The sequence below is a fragment of the Poecilia latipinna genome, unplaced genomic scaffold (genome assembly GCF_001443285.1).
Source record: "Poecilia latipinna isolate Pla-1442-1.1 unplaced genomic scaffold, P_latipinna-1.0 Scaffold1100, whole genome shotgun sequence".
NCBI classification, from domain to species: domain Eukaryota; kingdom Metazoa; phylum Chordata; class Actinopteri; order Cyprinodontiformes; family Poeciliidae; genus Poecilia; species Poecilia latipinna.
The window spans coordinates 279,657-292,413 of record NW_015113716.1 but is presented as its reverse complement, the minus strand read 5'-3'; the positions used below and the strand labels follow the sequence as shown (position 1 = coordinate 292,413).

Here is a 12,757-nt window from a genome sequence, read left to right as displayed (position 1 = left end):
TTTCAAAAATAATTTTTACATCAATTAGGAATTTTCTTCCTTTAATGACTAAACGAAAGAAAAAATATGTATATTTACGATAAACAAAATGTGTGTCTAAGCGCACACCCTTTGTCCTGCACACGCAAAACTGCATGAAAATGACTTGACAGGGTCTTTTTTTATGTCAACACCTTCATTGCAGCCCCTTCCCTCCCCCCTTTCTTTAACTTCTTCTTTCAGTCTCACTAAAGCGCCCTCTGCTTTTTCCAGGTCCGCTGGTTCAAAAGCTGTATTTCTGGCCTACTACACCAGAGCACAAAGGTCTTTCCTATACATCAGGAGAAAGTCTCATTGGAGAGAGGCCTCCATCCCATCCCAGTGTCGGGCCCGGGACAGAAGGACACACACAGACGGAGTTGATCCTTTTGATTCTCATTACCATTCTCACACAGGGTTAAGCCACTTGGCTTTTGGACGGTATGTGCCGTATATTTCCCAACCCGTTGCCCCTCCCTCTCATCCTCGGAGTTCCAAGTTAAATGATCAGTAAGACAATCGGGTCATAAACCGGCTCTTTTTAACGCCTCTTCACTCACACTGCCTGGGACCTAAAGATGCCAGAGTGGAGAAAGAGTGTGTGTGTGTGTGTGTGTGTGCGCGCGGGGGCGCTGAGAGTCCTTCAGTTTGCCTCACAGCAGACTATACACTATAAAACTCAGTTGCCCTAAGCAAACTTAATAAATTCTCTCAACATATAAAGGTTCATTTAACCGTCTTAGGTTACTTCCACCTAATTGTGTTTTTTTTTTCTTCTTTTTTTTTACAATTTATGTTTGGCTTTGTTGACGCAATTTTTTTTTAAACTTAATTTTCATAATTTGATTTTTCTTCATGTTTTTTGTACGCCTAAATCTATGTTCTTTAAGTGCTTTCTTGCCATTTACTCCAAATCAAAACACATTAACAACCATTAACAACTTAATCCTCATTACCGTCCGCCATGATTGCAGTTTTTATTACTGCGTCTGCGTACCTCGACGCAGAACAGTGGAGCTTGTCGAGAATCAATGACATTCAGACTCAGGTCACATTTGATAAGATCAGATTTAGGGCCACATATCCAAGCGGCCTGGATCACATTTGTTAAAAATCTGATCTGTGATGTTCTTACAGGGAAAAAATAAATAAATTTAAAAAAAAATCTCATCTGGGTCACCTCTGACTGCAGTCTGAACGTTACTGGCCCTGGTGGACTGGAGTTTAAGTTCACTGAGATAATATTTCAGCAGCACTACTAGCAATAAGTTGAACATGTGATGAAGAAATATTAAAATTCTTGATTTTTGTTCATTCCTTACTGAGGGAGAGTGCTAGAAATAAGGATTAATAGTGGAAATTGTGAAAATACATTAATATTTGCTATTTTTTGTGATTTAAAAAAATCATAATGCATAATATATTTTTACAGCATCTTTTACATGACATAAGCGGATGAAGGGATAATTTATTTGCTAATTTTAAAAAGAAAAATTAACTTGTATTTTTCTTCTTTTAAAACTGACTTCTAGTGCGAAGACATAAACAGATCGGTCTGAATAAAAAACAAAATTGCTTTGGATGGATTTTTTTTTTTTTTTTACTCTGTCATCGTCTTTTCCTGCTTCCCTACATTCATACGTGAAAGTGTTGGCTTGCAACAAAAAAAAAAAAAAAGAAAGAAAAACCTCTTGGATTAAACAAAGTGCAGAGTGACTTCGGGGTCTGGGATCTTCAAATAAACCCGGCCTGGGTGTCATGGGGACCAGGAAGTGGAATTAACCGCTATATTAGCTGACCTTCATCTTGTTGTTTGTCCCAACCTGGCTGGCTGGGCCCACGGCCGGCCGGTAACCACGGCCTCCGGCTCCAACAATGCCGGCATTTCCATCGGTAAGAAAGAAAAACACTGGCTTTAGGGGGTTTACTGAGTAAACACGACGAGCGGTGCCAAACACTCCTCGCTCCCACATTTCACAATCGCTTTCTATATTGCCATTTTTTTTTCGCCCCTCTTGTCGCCTGCTGGAGCTCTGGGAAGCCACCAGACAGTTCTGGGTCGACTGTGGGACAGAAACTTAGGAAAGCAGCACTGACCTGTGAGTAGAAGCGCTCTTGTTGATGAGTTACGCAAAAAAAACAACAACAAAACAAAACATGACAAATAAGGACAAGGAGGTTTTAATGCCGAGTGCGGCTAAAAGGTAAAACATGTCCACGGAGAGCTTTGTAATTTATATTGTGTTGTGTTATACCACTCCACGCCATTAGGTGGAGCCGTTGACAAGAGGAAACGGTAGGAAGAGTAAGAGATGATGATGATGATGATGATGATAAAAACTGTGACGGCATTGTGCTCGTCCGTACTTGCTGTGCTAAGTTCAATAAATGCACCGAGTTATCCAAGAATGTGTCTTGTTTTCCACGGAATTTCACATTGTTACTTGGAAAAAAATAATCAGACCCATCAAATATGTTATTAAAAAGCAAATACACAAAGCAACAACAGTCAAAAACACAACCCGGGGATTTGTTACGGTGCGTCAAAAAAAGTTTTCATATTCTATTGTTATAGCTAAATAGAAGCAAAATCATGAATATTGTCACCATCCTAAAATAATGGACCTAGTCTTCTTTTTTGCCAAAAGTGATTTTGAGTCCTCAAAACAACCCACCCTCTTTTCATTACCAAAATATGATTTAGGCCAAAAAACAGGGATCGTCTTTGGCAAAAAAAAAAAAAAAAAAATTACTTGGGGGATTTTTTTAGGAAGGTGGTGATATGAAATCAGGCTTCTTCAGTCTGACACCCCTAAATAAAATTCATTAATTAATTTTTTGTTTACATCTATCTGGTCTCCAAGTATCTTTGGTGTAGTAATTCTACTAACAATATTACATTTACTCTTATAGTGCAAAGACATGCAAGTGAACGACAAGAAAACAACAAAAATAGCAATAAAATCATTAAAAATAATGTTAAAGACATTACAGTGTAGATGAGAACAATAAAAATAAAAACTGATCAGGGCAAAAATCAGAAGAACTAAAATTAATGATAAATTAAGCATGAATAGGACACGAGTGTTGATAATTGAAAACATCTGATATGCTAACGAAAAGTTTTAATATTTTAGCCAATGTGGCAGAAAGTTATGACACAAATACATGCCAGCATTAATAAGAAGTGATTGGCAACACAAGCAGAAAAAACACAGTAAAAACAGATCATGAGTTTTGTGTTCATGTCTTATTTTTTTCCACGTTTCTTCAGAAAACCGAACCGTATTCAAGAGGATGTCTCTGTGAAATCCCCGAATAATCAAATCTCGCCACAATCCCTTATGTTTTAAAGCTCTGCGGTCTGTTTTTACCATCATTTCGAATGTTGCTGCTTCCAGCCACAACTGAGCACAGAAGCAGAGTGAAAGTAAAGGCGCTCTCTTTGCTGCTTGTAAATCAGCTTCCCTGCTTGCTCCGATTAACGCAGGGAGACATCAAACGGTCAGGAAGCAGAACCGTTCCATAAAGAAACTTTTTACTGCGTGGTTCTGTCTCTTCCGTGTTTCTAGTAGAACAATGTATAAATCTGTGCGGTTGAAAATGGTAAAAATAAAAAAGAGTAGTAAAAGATCCCAGAGTTTTGGGCTTTCCGGCACAGAATCTTTATCGCGCAGGTTTAAATGTCAGCTGCAAAAAGTCGGCAATATGACGAATGGGATCAAAGAGAAAAGAAGAAAATTTAAGCTCCTGTTCTGATTTAAGAGATGATGGTGCTCCTAAGGTCGAACTTGAGTGTGTGTGTGTTTGTGAACGGCAGCCTGCGTGTGTGTCTCAGTATGTGGTGGGATTCAGTCGAATTGAAGTGGGCGTTCGAAGCCCGGGATCAGACACGTTTCAGCCTCAGTAATCATCCGCAGGGTCACCGGAGGACGGCCGGGGTCACGCTGGCAGCCAGGAGGGAATCTATTATCTCACGTTTAACAACCAAACGCACACACACACATTCACCTTCAGCATTGTAACCTTGGGTTTACTACTGTGGTAATATCATACAGACGGTTATTCAGAGCGAATGAAGGAAGAAGGATAAGTATTGCCTTACACGATAAAAAGTGATGGGATAGTGTGTTTCTATCAGCTCCGTTGGATAAATCTGATCTCTCCTTTTGATTCAAGCAGGAAGTTCGAACCGACTGCGGCTCAGACTCAACATATCGTTAAGATAAAAACGAAGTGGCTTTCTAGCAGTCTGGGAACAATTATCCAGACGTTTCACCTTCCAGATTTTATTTCTTTTTTCCTCCTCAGAGTCCAGCTACTACCTGTAGGTTCTGGTCCCACTTTAGTAAAGGGGCGCAAAAGTTACATAACTTTTTATTCTTTATGCATCATGGCAGTATACCACAAGGCAACAAAATGGAATCGCTCAACATTTTTTGACAGACACCACCACTCTTGAATGGTTTTATGGTTACCATGAAAATAATAATGCTACGTACTTCGATTTGTGTCATTTTAAAAACAGAAATGCCCTCCAAACAGAAGTTGGAGAGAGACAGGGTAAAGGTAACCATCGAACAAAACCATTTACATTTATGATTCTCAGTTACAGACTAGAAAGGTATAAATAAATAAATATGATCCACTGACCAATATTTTTTCCAAAAGTGTTACTCTCGTGACCACAGTCTAATAGAGAAAAGGTTTAGAAAGTTTTATTGCACTGAACAACAAAAGAATAAAACAAAAAAACCACAGTACCATTAAACACAATGATCTCCAACCAAGCCTAAGTGAAAACCATCCCGTCTTTTGATTTACTCCCCTTACGCAGTAAAGGAAGGAAGTGTTTGGTTTTTTTTTAGCTAAGGCCCCTTTCACTTTAGATTTATTCTGATTTGTTCTTCAGGATCTCTTACACTGCTTGAACATCACACAGCACTCTGGGAGAACTGATGGCAATCAGAAGGAATCATGCACAAAATATCCAGAAACACAGATCACTATAGATTGAGGCTTTGAACACTCAGACTGGTTTTCAAGAATTATTTTAAACATTTTTGTAAAACTTTATGGTGGACAACTCAGTTTGTCCATCTAAATTCTCGGTTTGTCCTCATTTTCCTATCTCCTTATTGCTAAATATATTGTCATGCTTACTCATTCTTTGTGGGAACATGTTTTTCTGTTCTTGGTTGGAGGGAGAACCGGGTAAAGCCACATCCTTAGAGAATGACTTTATTGATCTCAATGTCCATTGAGCATGGTACTTTTTTTTTACGTTGTTGTGTTTGCATTGAGGGCGTTGAGTATTTTTTGGCTGATATAACCTGTATTTCCTAGAGAAGAGCTGGCATTCCACACAGGTATGTGGGTTGTACCTTTGGTTAGTGACCAGGATCACCAGTCAGATCCTTCAAATGACCAAGCCTTGTGGCAGACCACATGTTATGGATCAGCTACCATGGATCTTTGAGGCCCAGTTTCCACCGATCGCATTATGTTCGAATTTCAGCCATCGTAAAATGCCGTTTTCTTTATGGTAACACAGTGCAAGTAGTTAATCCGTCTGGGAAGCTCAGATCTCCCAACAAATTTATGGGGATTACAAGTTACAAGAGCTCTGGGCAGCCATGGTTAATGAGAGACTCATATGTATGACCACAAAGTAACAAACCGTGGCTGCAACCCAACAGGTCCTAAAATTGTTGTGCGAGAGAACACAAACGCTCCTCTGTGAAACTAATTTAACAGCTGAGCTTTGTTCATGTTGCTGGGAGAGACGTTGATAGAATGAGCACTTCTAATGACACGGACCCATTACCAGAGTGTGCCAGCGCATCTCAATGCTTGGCCATCACTCAGGAGGAAATGGGAATCAGTCAGCACTCTGACAAGTGTCCAGATGCCTTTCCTGCAAAATACGTGCACTTAATAAATTCTCACTAAATGGAATTAAGAGAGAATATTACTCTGTTTTGATGAATAGAAGAATATTGTTTGGACACGGTGAAGTTTATTTATTCAAATCTCACCGACGCATTTATTTTAGCTTTCATTGGAGGTTTTGATTTTTAAAGAAATGTGAGCTCCAGTTGAGATCTTTTTTTTTACATTTATACTCTGACTTTTAAAATTGAGAGCAGTTATTGGGAACCTGTAATTAGCAATCCACGGCTACCTGTTTCTTCGGAGCATGAATATGGTGTAACAAAGAGGATAATTTCTCTTAGGGCCTATCCCAAAACATCCTATGCCCTTCTATGAAGTGTGTACTCAGTCAAAATGCACATAAGAGCTCAAGTTTTCAGGTTGCAAGTATACAAAAACTGTAGAATTGGGACAGTGCGGGTTATGCCATCGACATGAACCTCTGCGACATCCAAAATGGCGGCACTGGTTACTGCTTTGGCATTGGTGTATTTTGCCAAACTACAATAGAAACACCATTTTTCACATCATGAGTCACGTGACCAACAGCCGGACGTTTCTACTGGCGGAAACAACGAAGACGACGACAGGAAGTGGTAGGAGGAGGATGTCGCGGCATGTTTTTTTAATGACTATCGCATAAACACACTTATTCAAGTGTGATTTTTTATTGCCTTATTCATTTAATGGAAACACATAAATTGCAAAATCATGTTTTTTCGACACTAGCAGAATATCGACAAAGTTTTGCGCATATTTGTTATGGGATCTCAGCAAGTGTGTAAAATTCCCTCATATGAATTATTATCCCAAACGTCTCACTTCAAACGGCAAATGAAATGCAGCCAAAGAAGTCATAAGCACTTGTTCTCTGTTGTCCCCTTCTCTTCTCGGGAACTTGATGTTTTCTTCCCGGTTCTTCTGTTTTCAAGTTCAGATCGATATGCTCATTTATATTGGCAGTTTGTGCTTATTTGCACTAAATTAAAACCACTGAAGTGAGCCCAAGGACCACAGTTATAGAAGACTAAGTACTGCCACTATTGGCAAAAGTTAGTTTGCGCATAGTATTAGCAGCAGGGGTACTGATAATTATGGGAGCAATGATTTGAATCAAATGTTGATTTTTTTCTAAATTTCTCAGTGAGATCAGGTTACTGCAATCAAAAAAACAAACAAAAAAAAAAACGTTTCCTTCCAGGATTTTCTTGGATGAGACTGTCCGCCCTGACAACGAGGCGGCCCTCGAACGCTCCGTCTCTGGGGTTTACTGAGGATGTGTGAGATCTGACTCTGCTCGATGTCGCGGCGGAGGAAGGAAGAGGGTGTTGCGGACTCGTCCGCGCTCTCTGGACTGCGGCCGTCTTCCGGCTCGAAGTGGATGAGTGACAGACTCGTTCCCGTTCCTCACAGCGTCACCGCTTCGCAATGCGTCCAGTGTGTCAGACTGCGGCCTAGGGCGGTGTGCTCCTCCTGCTCGGCTCAATTGATAAAAATCAACACCCACACTTTAAAATAAAAATAAAAAAATTGAAATGTAATGAGTGTGCAATAATTGTGGCATTTAATTATTTAATTTGATATTTTACTCTCAGTTCCAGTTTGAGTCGGCCCCTTTATCATAGCTGGTCCAAGAATGTTTGAAGCCACATGCAGGTTTTCATTTGTGCCCCACAACCAAACCAACATGTCAACACCAGATTCCTCATCATTAACTAATCTACTCAGTGTGTAACATGCCTACCATTTGTCATCAGCTTACGTCATAGGCAAATGGTTAAAAGCTTTTGATTTTAACCTTGCAGGAGTAGCAAATTGAAAACAAAAAAATAGAGTAGAGTGGTGTTTAAAATAAAAACAAGCAGCCCTTAGCGTGGCAGGGGGGCAAGTAAAGCCTGGCTGCCTGCCAGGCTTATAATTCATTAGAAGTGCCCTTTATTTATCCACTTTTTAAAACTCGTCTTTTGACACATTTTTATTCTCTGGCTTTTCGCATGTTGAGACGTTTTCTCTTCTGTTATCACGTTTAGTTGTTTCTATTGTTCATCTTTCTCAACACTTTCTCACAGCTACTGTTGTTTTAAAGTGCTTTATAGGTAAGTTTATTTATTTCAGTTAACAAAATGTTCTCTCAGTTTCAGTTTTCGTTATTTCTTCCATATTAGTTAACCGTACTGGCCTTGCATTTAAGGGCTGTATTCATAAACCCTTTGAATGAGGCATCAGATCAGAGGTCAGAACCGCGTCAGGTATTATGGTGAACTGGGAGGCCGCTCTCTGTACGTGACTTTTACTGGGGAAGGCAGATCATATGGAATAGATAGACGTGAGCCCTGAATCCTTTTTATTGCACTGCTTCACCTTGCGTGAGGCATCAGCAGGAGGAAGAGTGGAAACAGCCTTGGCGTAGACTCAACAGCTAGAGATGTTTCTCTCTCTGTGTGTGTGTGTGTGTCAGCATGAGAATGAGATGTGTATCTGATCACAGTGATTTCTACGGTTCAACATGCGTGTGAAGCCTTGACCGCTCCCCCCCACCCTTCCACAAGCCCCCTTCCTCTCTCCAGGGGAGGTGCCGTGAAACGCTCAATGGACGTCTCTCTTCCCAGCATCTGGCTCTTAGAAGTGTCTGCGCACACATGGGCTCATTAGTTCCACCTCCGGGTGGACTCCTGCCCGATCGGCGCTGATGTGATCTCACAGGGGCCCGGGCCAGGCCTCCTGAGGGACCCATAACCACCCAGGCACCAGAGCAAATAGCTCAGAGCTTACGCACACTTCTTTATGGCAGGTGATTCTTTGCCCTCTTTCCAAAGCACGCAAGAAACTTCAAAGTCTCACGCTTGGAGCGTTGCTCTCATCCTTGGCTTCCTTGCGTCTTGGGAGCCAAAATCTTGGCCGTGACCAGAGTTAGGCAACAGCAGGTGAGGTCACCGAGGGTGCTTGGATAAGCAAAACAGGGGATTTGGAGTCGTCCCAACTGTGTCTGTATCTGAAGGAAAGTACAAAAGCATGTTGATTTTCCAATCGATTTGACCATATTTGGACCAGAAATAGTTGCTGGAAGCGTAGTTAATCTTTTTGTTTCCATTACAGCGGCGAGTTTTGAGGGCGTGTCACCAACTTTACACTGATTCCTCTTTATGAAACAGCTTTAGCAATTGAAATTAGGTCTAGGTAAAATATAGTTTGATCTCAAATAGAGGTGGGCATGTACCGTATCATTTATTGCGATTTTTCCTTATCATGATCAAGGTTGTCATGGTTGTCATGGAAAACCCCAATTGATGATGATTCAACGAGGGCTGGGCATTTACTTGATCATTTATCGTGATACATTTCTTATCATAAAATTTTGATTTACCGTTGTCATGATAAATTTAAATCAACGATGCTCAAACCCCTCTAAAACTCTCCATATAGCTGGGATTGTTTTACTATTTCCTCCACTGTTTGTCCAATGAAAGCATCAATAAATACCAATAAATTTAAAAAATCTGATTAAATGTGGTTACTTTGAACTGCTTAATGATACAAATCACACTACTAAATGTGACTGAAGTCCATTACAAATTGGAAGGCAATCAAAAAAAATTCCCTGCTGATCTGTAATTGAGGAATCACTCAAGACAAAAACATTTTAAACAGCATATTGCACATTCGTGGCTTTTTTTTTTTTTTTTTTTCCGAGACTGTTTCACTTGGATTAAGGCCTAGTCGGTAACTTTGTGTTATACTGAACACCCGCGCCAGCGGTGAAAGATGGCCTGATAGACGGGACAGACGAGGAAATGAACGGCAGCGGGAAAGATGCGGGAGGCGAGGAGGTTATCCACCAGCTGAGGAAAAACAATGGCTGGCAGCTCGGAGCGCTTTGTGATGAAAATCAGCTCTTGGGCCAATACAAACACTTGTGCAGAAAAAAAATTGAAACATTCACACAGGGAAAAAAAAGAGAAATAGTCCTCCATGACAGGAAATGAGCATCCTCTTTAGTCGCTAAGACACGGGAAAGCAGACATTCTTCACAACACGCAGGTACATGAATGTACTTTTGTCACTATGGAGATTCAGGATGTTTTGAAACATTAAACCTCGTTTGCTTTGGTCCGAATCAGTTGATGGGTTTAAGTTGTAACTTTTTATGATGCGTGGTTTGTTTTCCACACCTGACACTACAAACCCGGTATGATTGCTCGAGGCGGGACGACAAAATGTAGACACAGGAAGCCGATGCTGTGTTAGCATGTCAACTTAATAAAATTAAAATATTTGCTTGGATAAAGTTAGTTACTTGTGACCAGTTTTCTTTTTTTCAGCGTGTAGCTATGTTTGGCTGTCTCATTCCACAGCTACAGAAATGTCTCCACTTTACAGCTACGAGCTTTAGCAGTTTGACCCACGGCTAAGCTCAACAGCTCCTCTTAGTTAATTCCACACTTTTTCCAAATATGTACACAAGAGCCCGGAGGAGGTCGTAGCGGCGCTCCATGCTGCATACACAGATCATAAAATATTCCGACGAGGTGTCGATTCGGCCCACGGATGCAATCTGCTTGCAAAGGAACACAAGCTCTGCGTAACTCCGAGCAGTGCTGGAGACGTTGCCGGAACGAACCCGTTAACGGCCTCGGTTGCTGCTCAGGCCAAAGCTGTTTCCTCATGACGGCTTCTTCGTGCGTGCTGTTTGGATAGAAAACCGCTGGCTCCCCGCGGGGGTCGCCGTAGCCGCGGCGGTTCCCACCAGCACCTGCGGGTGTGAAGAAAGAGCCAGCTATGCTTCACGCTGAGGCGGACTCCTCCCTGGCTGAAGGCCTTGCTGCACATCAAGGGTTCTCCCTGGTCTTAGAACAGTCCATTTCCTCCCCGGGCCTCAGGTTTAATGTTGTGCAAAGTTTCATAAAATATTAACACAGGTGTCAGGCTACAAGGAGGTCTTCCCTTTGGTGGAAAAATCGTTACAATGATTTTCCATAAAAAGCTGATTTGTAGCTTTATATAAAAGTATTCACAAACTTTTTGTCAACTTGCAGCCACAAACTTAAAGCTGCAGTATTTAACTTTTATTTAAAATGTTCAAAATCGTCACCATACATAACTAATGTATTGTTGTTGCACCGCTATTGCCATGTGAAGAACTGCACCGCTCTCAGTCAAAAACAACCAATCGGAGCCAGGAGGAGGGTCTTAGCGCTGTCTATCATCCTCATGAACACGCTGCGAGATGTGCTAATGGCAGAGAAACAATGCACTGTTACAGGAAAACCGCTGTCATCGGTGGCCATGCTAACTAGCCTTAGCCTTCACGACAAGCATGAGATGATGATTGACAGCGCTAAGACCCACCTCCTGGCTCTGATTGGTTGTTTCTAGTTAGTGCTGGGAGAGCTAAAAAAAATTTCACATTTTATCTGTCTCATGCTTTCACAACAAAGTGATGGCTTCAAGAAATGTATATTAAAAATATTTCTAATAGGTTAAATTAGTGGTTCTCAAATTTTTATAACCTCTAGTAAATACTAAGTTTTCCTAGTACCACAGTAGACATTAGTACAACACAACTGATCATTTTTGTGATTATAGCAGTCAATATGTTACCCACTGATAGTGTGTGATTAGATGAAAGATGCAGTTTAGTTTAGTTTTTCAGTCAAAATTTCAGGTTGAACATTTTGAAGGATTCTTATAATCCTTGTCCTCAAAATACAACATTTCTACATTTAACATCTAATTAAAAACATTAAATGCATTTCACCTTTCGTAGCTTATCTTATATTTCTCTCACTCCATTAACAAGTATTAGGTTGGGTTTGATGTAATTAATAGATACAAGTTTCAACTATGCTCTACTTTGTGTTGCTCTATAGCATAAAATCCCAGTGAAATACATTCAACATATATATTTTCAACATAATATATTACAATAAGGCCTGAATACTACATCATATGTAACACATTTTTGAAAATGGCCAAGAGTAAATCACAGCACAGTGTCTCTTTGAGCAAACACCAGCAATCCATCATTATCGCTCTGTGCTTTCTGACACAAAGTGATAAACTGTCTGGTAATGAGCATCTATGAACAGACTGCTGTTTGTCCGCAAACTCTTACGACCGCAGCTCAGCTCGGGACGTTTTCGCCGTGGTATTTGTTGTTGTGTTTAAAGGCGCTGAGGAACAATCCAGCCTCCCCTCCTTTTCTCCCAGCAAGCGGCCGCGTCTGTCATCACAGCTCCGTTCGCGAGGCCAAGATGAACCAGAGAAACACTAATCATGTCATCGCTGCTCTGGACCAGAGCAAGACCCCTCTCGTTTGGCAAGATAGCAGCTTGTTGTTGCTCTGTCCTCTGGGGGAGCAGTGGCGCTGTGGTGGGCCCAGATATCGCCAGGAAACGTTGTAGGTCGGCCGATTACCTTGGAACTTGCGCCTTAAATTCTTTTGTGATGATTTCTACGTTGAACTGCTGACAGTGACCATTAAAGGGGCAGTGTTGTGTGTTTTCCAGGCACATGCAGCCAATTTAGAGCGCAATTAAGTAAATATGTCACCTTCAGTTGCTGTAAAAATGCTAAATATATCAAATATGACTTCAAAGAAATCAGACTTTGATATTTAACACCTTGAAATTTTGTCTCTGTCGCTTTAAAGACTCCTGCTGTTTCTGAATCTCTGCCTTCAGGAAGTCGTCACAACATGGCTCCTCTATTAACCCTTTAACAACGTTTTTACCAAAGTTTCACTGAGAAGCAGCTCCTATAATGAGCTCAGCAGATGCGCAGTTCCACCAGGTGTTTGCTAATTGCT

At 41.0% G+C, this 12,757-nt stretch overlaps 1 long non-coding RNA gene across 1 annotated transcript; it reads left to right on the top strand.

Annotated features, from left to right (window-relative positions):
* Positions 1–1,818: 1,818 nt before the first annotated feature.
* Positions 1,819–7,400, top strand: LOC106959598 (uncharacterized). The gene is made up of 3 exons (XR_001427390.1): positions 1,819–1,911; positions 2,050–2,117; positions 7,154–7,400. It is a non-coding gene; the product is annotated as an uncharacterized LOC106959598 (long non-coding RNA).
* The last annotated feature ends 5,357 nt before the right edge of the window (positions 7,401–12,757 follow it).